This window comes from Triticum urartu, chromosome 3 (assembly GCF_003073215.2).
Source record: "Triticum urartu cultivar G1812 chromosome 3, Tu2.1, whole genome shotgun sequence".
Taxonomy (NCBI): Eukaryota; Viridiplantae; Streptophyta; class Magnoliopsida; order Poales; family Poaceae; genus Triticum; species Triticum urartu.
This window is the reverse complement of record NC_053024.1, coordinates 549,295,625-549,305,267: the sequence shown is the minus strand read 5'-3', so window position 1 is coordinate 549,305,267 and position 9,643 is coordinate 549,295,625.

Genomic DNA, 9,643 nt, shown 5'->3' with positions numbered 1-9,643 from the left:
GCCGGATCATCAATGTGTCCAACTCGGTCTCTATCCTTCCTATCTTACAATACAAGTTACATGAGAAAGTCGGTTTACATCTACAGGCCTTAACCCACCTTTGGGCCTTGGGTCTTCGTAAAGCGCCACCATCCTCATGTCTTCATGGGCTTCTAATCTTCATAGAGTTAACCCGGCTACTCCTGGCCGGTTTACGTCCAGTAGTAATATCCCCAACATGCTGCCAATTAAATAGCCTTAGGGCTATGCCAGATAATCGTATTCATCAATGATGTACTCTTCTATACATGTATTTGATGAATATTCTTGTACCTGGAATGTTGTATTATGGACCTGTCGTGCGTCAGATGTTATCCTGGGCTGACGTGCGAAGGCCCCCTGCTCCATGCGGATTGGGGTGCCACAGGACATGGTATCAGAGCAGCCAGGCTGGCATAGGTTATCCTAGTCTTAGATCACTGCTATCATTAAACCATAATTACCCTAAGGGATTTGACTCATCCCTGGCATCTGACATGGCCACTGTTAATCCACAGGTGGCGCAGTCGGGACTGACACGTCCTCACCCCGCTGTCCCCGCCTAGTTATCTGTGGAGCAACTAGCAGCCATATCTTTTTTGGTCGGCCGCACCGCTTGCCCTTCGCCAATAAGGGAAAGGGGCCACACCCTGCGGGCATGTCCCGCATAGCTGCCTATAAAAGCCCCCTTTCCGGTAGCCATATCGCTCACTCCTCATTCAGCCATGTCTCTGCAGAGAAGCCTAGCTAGTAACACTCCAGCCATGGCTAGCACCCTCAAAACTACCAAGTTTCATAGCTGCACAAGCGCCATGAACCATGCTGGCTTTCCACCCCTTCTTGCCGAGATGCTCACCCAAGCCTTTGGCTATGATGCTAGCCCCGACTACCTAGTGGATCTTTCCAACACACAATGCTTGCCAAAGGATAAAATGTAAAAAGGAAAGGAGAAGATAACCATGACTCTTGTATGAAGTATAAGACATGAATAAAAGATAGGCCCTTCGCAGAGGGAAGCAGAGGTTGTCATGTGTTTTTATGGTTGGATGCATGAAATCTTAATGCAAAAGAACATCACTTTATATTGCCACTTGTGATATGGAACTTTATTATGTAGTCCGTCGCTTTTATTTCTTCCACATCACAAGATCGTATAAAGCTTATTTTCTCCACACTAATAAATCATACATTTTATTGCTTGCAACAATGACAACTTACTTGAAGGATCTTACTCAATCCATAGGTATATATGGCGGACACTCATGGCAAAACTGGGTTTAAGGATATCTGGAAGCACAAGTAGTATCTCTACTTTGTGCAAAGAATTTGGCTAGCATGAGGGGGAAAGGCAAGGTCAACATGTTGGATGATCCATGACAATATAATTTATTTCAGATGTAAGAAAACATAACCCATTACGTTGTCTTCCCTATCCAACATCAACTTTTAGCATGTCATATTTTAATGAGTGCTCACAATCATAAAAGATGTCCAAGATAGTATATTTATATGTGAAAAGCTCCCTTTCTTTATTACTTCCTATTAATTGCAACAATGACCAAAACTATGTTTGTCAACTCTCAACAACTTTTATTCATCATACTCTTTATATGTGAAGTCATTACTCTCCATAAGATCCATATGATCTCTTTATTTCTTTTTATTCTTCCTTTTATTCCCTCAAGATCATAGAAAGATGGCAAAGCCCTTGACTCAACACTAATCTGTATTATATATTGCTCATAGACTCGATTACATAGAAGGATCATAAAGCAAAACTCAAAAACTAAATCATACTAAAACTTTATTCTACTAGATCAGGATATTCCCAAAAGTATCGAACTAAGAAAAACGGTAAAGATAAAAGTGTGATGGTGATACGATACTGGAGCACTCGCCCAAGCTTGGCAGTTGCCAAAGGGAGTGCCCATACTCGTGTATTTATATCTCTTTCTTCGGAGCGGGAGGAGATGGTGATGATGATGGCAATTGTGCCTTCAGATTTTTCATGTTGTAATTGTGAAGAGAAATCTCCTCCTTTAAATCATCGACCTCCGATTCTAGCTTTAAGATTTTGTCACATAAATCTCCTTCGCTTTTTTGCCAAAACGAGAAGGAATAGATCGGTTGTTAGACAGTTTAGCCCTCTTACGGAGGCTAGACTTATTGAACTTCACGTGCATATCCCGAGGTTGAGGTAGAGGAACATCCTCCTCCTCCTCCGAACATGAATCATTGATCATCATCAAATGAGCATCCTCCTCATCATCCGTAGTTCGACCACAAGGAGATATGTCCCCATAGGTCTTTGGGTCAGCAATGAGATGTGAGACATAGTTCTCTCCGTCGGAGTCTTGAGATGACATCTTGCTCTAAATCTGCAGCAGAAATAGCTCAAGACAAAACAGAGGATATTTGCGTGGTACGGTGGTCAAACCTTTAGGATTTTATATAATGAATTTTACCGACCAAAAGAAGTATCGTGCAAGAAAACGGAGTCCGGAGGGCACACGAGGTGCCCACGAGGCAGGGGGCGCGCCCAGGGGGTAGGGCGCTCCCTCCACCCTCGTGGATGCCTCGTGTTCTTTCCGGACTGCTTCTTATTTTCCTATTTTCTTAAATATTCCAAAAAGGAGAAAAATTGCTATTAGAACTGTTATGGAGTCAGTTTACTAGTATCTCTTTCAAAGAAAAAGGTATGGATTTTAATATCCAGTTGGATGTCCTTTTCAAATTAATATGCAAGAAGAACAGGACTAACTGCATTACTGGCATAATAAGATTCTTATTTTTTTTTCATTTTCACATGGTTTGACTTTAATTTGACCATGTTTCTCCATTCCTGTGTTCTTCCAATTCATGTGAACCAAAAACCAAGGTCCACAGAAAGCCTATGTTTCCAAATGCTCTGTTTTGCACGTGCATTCCTATCCTATTCCTGTGTTTTCCTGCCCCTGCATTTATAGAATCCTCCAATTCTAAGGAGCCCTTACAGATTTACTTCATTTTCAGATAGGCGTCAAAGAAAACTCTGTGTGTTATGTCCTCCTGCCGTGCCGTCATCCACCCCACTTGAGGTGCACCCTCGACAGAAGGGTTCACTGCAGCAGAGATTCCCCTTGCAAACTTTCTTTCGCCGCCTCAGATCATCATCCCCGTTGCCGGCAGCCACACCAACTGTATTACCATCATCGACTGAGCAGATGAACCCGAGAACTACACAGTTTCGTAAGAGAGGTCGTAGTCTTTCGTGTATGCTTACGTTATACATCGGTTATTATTACCTGCTACTTTATCATTCAAACTTGAGTTTTAAAATGCCCGTGGGTCTCATATCGAGGCAGCAACAAATAGTATCTGTCTACTATCTTGTTCATCTAGGGTCTTCTATGTGGTTCATGTTGGGTGGGCAACAAACAGTAGATGATCCATTGTCTATCTTTTTAAATTGAAGCTATAATCTACCTGCTATCATTAGTTTTGGATCTACCCACTCGTTTGCTACCATCAGTCTTGATTCCTGCATGCACCCCTTAGGCCTTAGAAAATCTAACTAATTTTTTATTATGCATGTCAGTTATTGTACACAATCGTACTGAACATGTAGAGAAAAATAGAAGACCGTTGCGTGGGAATACAATGTCATGCAGACGCCGCTCCATGGTGGGCGAAATGCCCCCCTCCCGCCATTCCATATTGTATTCCAGAGGAAGATAACTGTTCAAATGAGGATTCAGAGGGAGCCGACCACTCCTATTTACCACCTGAGGTGTTTGCTCTAACCTGGCATGCTGATGTTGGTCATATCATGCATACAGCGCCTCGCATTGCTTACATTATTCATCTTATATGTCATCAGCTTAGTTTAGATTTGCTTTATGTGAATGCCACCTGTTTGGTTTCTATATCATACTTCCACCGTTCCTAAATATTTATCTTTTTAGAGATTTCAACAAGTGACTACATACAGAGCAAAATGAGTGAATCTACACTCTAAAATATGTCTATATACGTCCATATGTAGTAGTCCATTTGAAATCTCTAAACAGACAAATATTTAGGAACGGAGGGAGTATATGGGAATTATGCAATGCCATGTTTTTCAGCCAGTTATCATATATGTGAAGTGTGCACCGCCATGTAGCCAGGCATCATATATGTGAATTATCTCATGCCATCTTTTTTTCATTACGTATTCCATTTGTCAACAATCGATGTATATTAAACTACTCTTCATGTGTATCAGCCATTTGAGCCAGTTATGGAAAAATCAGGAGTGAAAATAAGGTCTTCGGAGCAGGCAATGGTACATGTTGAAGCATATATCTTGATGGTTACAAGGAGCTCCTCAGAGGAGGATTCAGAGACAGATGACTGGTCCTATACCCCACCTGAGGTGTATGCTCTAAGTTGCAATGTTTATATTTCTCATACCATGCATATGGTGTCTTGCATTGCTTATTTTAGACATCATATGCACAATATTGAATTCCATTTGCTTAGTTTAGAGATCATACATGCGAGTGCCAGCTGCTTAGTATATGAATCAATTATGTCAATTATATCATGCCTTTCTGTATACTTAGACAACATTTATGTGAATTATTCATCCCAACCTATTTTAGGAAGACATCATATAGTTTTGTCATGTCATCCTGTTTAGATACTCATCATATGTTGAATTATGCCATTATATCCTGTTAAGTTATCCATCATATATCTGAAACTATGCCATGCTATGCTGCTTAGTTAGGCATCATATATGTGAAATTGTGTCATGCTGTCATGTTTGCTTAGACAACATATATGTGAATTACCACATCTGTCTATCATACAATGTCTGTACGTTCAATTTCTTTTCTTGTTAATCAGCCATTTGAACTGGAGGGGGTGATGGCAGTATCTAAGGGAGCAAAACCCGTTCTTCATAAAAGACAGTGCTACCCGTCGATGCAGATAGAACCATGGTTGTACTGGCCCACAAACTTGCCCCACCACACATAATCGATACTCTTCCAGATTGCACACTTAGACCGTTGGGCAGGAAACCAGCTACAACCCATCCCCCAACCCCAGCAGATAGTAACCCACTTCTAGTTGACAAAGCACCATGTCCACCATAGAGTACCCCCACACGAGCAGTTTGTAAAGCAACTGCAGTCCCCAAAGCACGAAGACCACCACGGCGAACCCAAACTCCACATTTAAAGCAGAAGAGCAACTGTTCTTAGGTCAGATTCCATAGCTATGGTCCATACCCCTTTGATGTTGCATCACTGTATTTATTCATACCAACTACTTTCGAATATGAAGGATCCAATTGAAACTCCAATGGCGCAACAAGTATGTTTTAAACCTATTTATTTAACTGGATTGTTGTTCTAACTTCTTGCTCTATGTTGATTTTAGTTTTAGTTGTATAAACAGTTATGTTCTCATGTGATGCACATTACAAGTGTTGCCAATGTTGTGTAGTTTCTCACACCTATATTCTATCTATGCTGCTATGTCTTCAAAATATATGAGTTAAACTGTGTCTCTATCTTGATTTGGCAACATAAACTAGAATGATATGGATAATACAGTGACCATAGTACATAGATATATGTTTGTTTCATGCTGTTATCCTGTCCACCTTACTACTAAACCGGTTTACCAAAATGAGTTTGGTATACTACATGCTAAACCTGTGATGTGTATGCTTGTTTCTCTTGTAGTATGCGAACATAATATTGGAAAAGAGCACCGCGTTGGTAGAGAAAGTAATGCAGATAAGGTTCTAGATAGTGAGACAACCCTGTTGGGGTCCATGAAAGGTGATAAAAACGATCTTGTAGACAGTGAGAAAACCCCACAGTCCTGCGTTGATGTAGTGTTCGAGTTACTGGCCAGTACCGCTGGCACAAGATCTTCGACCTCACTGCCCGAATCACTTCGGCTTCTTCAGTCTCGGCTACAAGCTGAAAGGCATCAGTCAACTGTGCTACGGCAAGAAGCCGAAGGACTCAGGAAGTCCCTGCAGAATTTAGATGCATACTTTCTTGTGCAACATCAAGCACTGGAGGATTTAAGCTCCAAACAAGAGAAAGTTAATAAGCTTGCTAAGCATATTGCCTGCATTATGGGTACCTAGGATATTGTTTCTTCAGCTCTTCTGAAGTGGTTTCAGTTCTGGACTTGTTCTGTTGCGGCGATTATTTGCACTAGTCAACAACTTCGACGACGAGTGTATGTGATATGCTGCTTTGTTCCCTATATTTGCACTGGTAGCGAACTTTGGTGCCAAGTGGATGTAATATGTGTAATAGTCATGATAGCCTAGCGTAAGTTGCTTGCTTATTTAGTTCCTTGTTGTCTTGTTTATTTGTTTTCTTGTAGTCAGTGCAGTTCTTTTTCCGCGGTTTGCTAGTGGCCGCAATAACCTATTTTTTAAAACTAGGCCACAATAACCATGGGCTACATATTTACTGTAGTTACCATGGGCATCCTACGAGCCGTAGAAACAATGGGCCTTCTACGGGCCGTAGAAAAAAATGGGCGTTCTACGGGCCGTAGCATCAATGGACCTTCTACGTGCCGTATGATCGATAGGCCAAACATGGGCCAATAAAAGACCGCATTATGGGTCGTAAACGGGCTAGATTTCGAATCGTCCATTCATGGGCCAACAATAACGGGCCGTCATTAATCGGCCATGTTGGACGACGCTATGAAAACGGCCCAGCGGATTAACGGGCTGCAAATGGGCCGATTGTAACCGCGGGCTGAATTTGGCCCACAAGCAGAAAAGGCCAATAACGGGCCGTAAGTAACCGAATGCTGGAAATGAGCCCAAGAATAAGTGGGCCCTGATAAGGCCGAAAGATAACACGAATTGGAAACGGCCCAAATGAATAATGGGCCGTTAATGGGTATAGAGGGGTACACTATTCATTACGGGCCAGATTCACCATGGGCCGTTAATGGGCCAAGAGTTACAAAAGGCCTATTATGGGCCGAAAGACATCATGGTCCATACATGGGCCAGAAGTTACAATGGGCTGGAATCATATTGGACGGCCCAGATGAAGCTATTGGGCTTAATTCCGATAGGCCATAACGGGCCGTGAGTTAGCGGGCCGTAAATGGGCTATATAGGAACAGGCTTTCCGTGGGCCGGCCCGTTACCTTTTGACCAAGTCAAATGGGCCGGCTTTTTCACCAGAATGGGCCTCTGTTGGGCCATGCCACGTGTCGACGTATCATAGGCGCTTCCTGTCTAATGAATGGATGACATCTGTCCCAAAGGTGAGCCAACACGTGTTTCGTCCGGCCAATAAGAATTTTACATGTGGAAAATCCTCATTGGTCTGGGCTATTAGCAGATTGTCAGATCCAAAACCGGACCCGATAGCTTAACAGTGACCCGTTTACGATGGATGCCACGTGTCGGCCACCCTTGACGAAAGTACTTCCATGACGCGCGATTTATCATCATGGAAGTGGACACTTTTGTGATGATAATTTTGGTAATGTCATGGAACACTTCTACGACAGCACAGTTATGACTATCTTGATTCTATCATAAAATCGTCATGGATGTACATGCATGACAGAAAACGTGACCTACTGTGACAAACACATATCATCACGGAAGTGTCCTTTTTTTGTAGTGACACTCATTGGACCGCATACATCAGTATGTATTATTTCCAACAAGTCTGTTGCTCGCTCGATTGTTCCGGAGAACAAAGTCTTAGTCATCTTGCCCATGAGGCATGGTTCGCAAGCATCAAGTGATTCATAGTAATCAGATCCGTATGTATCTTGCAAATCTCTATGTCTCCCTCTTTGACTTGATCGCGGATGGAATTGTAGCGTCTCTTGATGTGCTTGGTTCTCTTGTGAAATCTGGATTCCTTTGCCAAGGCAATTGCACCCGTATTGTCACAAAAGATTTTCATTGGACCCGATGGACTAGGTATTACACCTAGATCGGATATGAACTCCTTCATCCAGACTCCTTCATTTGTTGCTTCTGAAGCACCTATGTATTCCGCTTCACACGTAGATCCCGCCACGACGCTCTACTTAGAACTGCACCAACTGAAAGCTCCACCATTCAATAAAAATACTTATTGGGTTTGTGACTTAGAGTCATCCAGATCAGTGTCAAAACTTGCATCGACGTAACCGTTTACGACGAGCTCTTTGTCACCTCCATAAACGAGAAACATATCCTTAGTCCTTTTTAGGTATTTCAAGATGTTCTTGACCGCTGTCCAGTGATCCACTCCTAGATTACTTTGGTGCCTCCCTCCTAAACTAATAGCAAGGCACACATCAGGCTAGTACACAGCATTGCATACATGATAGAACCTATGGCGGAAGCATAGGGAATGACTTTCATTTTCTCTCTATCTTTTACATTGGTCGGGCATTGAGTCGGACTCAACTTCACACCTTGTAACACAGGCAAGAACCCTTTCTTTGCTTGATCCATTTTGAACTTCTTCAAAACTTTATCAAGGTATGTGCTTTGTGAAAGTCCAATTAAGCGTCTTGATCTATCTCTATAGATCTTGATGCCCAATATATAAGCAACTTTACCGAGGTCTTTCATTGAAAAATTCTTATTCAAGTATCCTTTTATGCTATTCAGAAATTCAGTATTATTTCCCATCAAAAATATGTCATCCACATACAATATCAGAAATGCTACAGAGCTCCCACTCACTTTCTTGTAAATACAGGCTTCTCCAAAAGTCTGTCTAAAACCATATGCTTTGATCACACTATCAAAGCGTATATTCCAACTCCGAGATGCTTGCACCAGTCCATAAATGGATCGCTGGAGCTTGCACACCTTGTTAGCACCTTTTGGATCGACAAAACCTTCCGGTTGCATCACATACAACTCTTCTTTAAGATATATCCATTAAGGAATGCAGTTTTGACATCCATTTGCCAAATTTCATAATCATAAAATGCGGCAATTGCTAACATGATTCGGACGGACTTAAACATCGCTACAGGTGAGAAGGTCTCATCGTAGTCAACTCCATGAACTTGTCGAAAACCTTTTGCAACAAGTCGAGCTTTGTAGACAGTAACATTACCGTCAGTGTCAGTCTTCTTCTTGAAGATCCATTTATTCTCTATGGCTTGCCGATCATCGGGCAAGTCAACCAAAGTCCACACTTTGTTCTCATACATGGATCCCATCTCAGATTTCATGGCCCCAAGCCATTTTGCGGAATCTGGGCTCATCATCGCTTCCTCATAGTTTGTAGGTTCGTCATGGTCAATTAACATGACCTGCAAAATAGGATTACTATACCACTATGGTGCGGATCTTGCTCTGGTTGACCTACGATGTTCGGTAGTAAGTTGATCAGAAGTTTCATGATCATTATCATTAGCTTCCTCACTAATTGGTGTAGGAATCACTGGAACTGATTTCTGTGATGAACTACTTTCCAATAAGGGAGAAGGCACTGGTGCGCGTCGGTCCTAAACAAACGGTTTTTAACCCCTTTCCGCAACGACCTTTGGAACCATCGCCAAGTGAGTGTGTGCGATAGGGTGTCCTTCCAACACGACCCAGAAATCATCGGGGATAGGCCCTCCTGGGACCCAGGCTGGG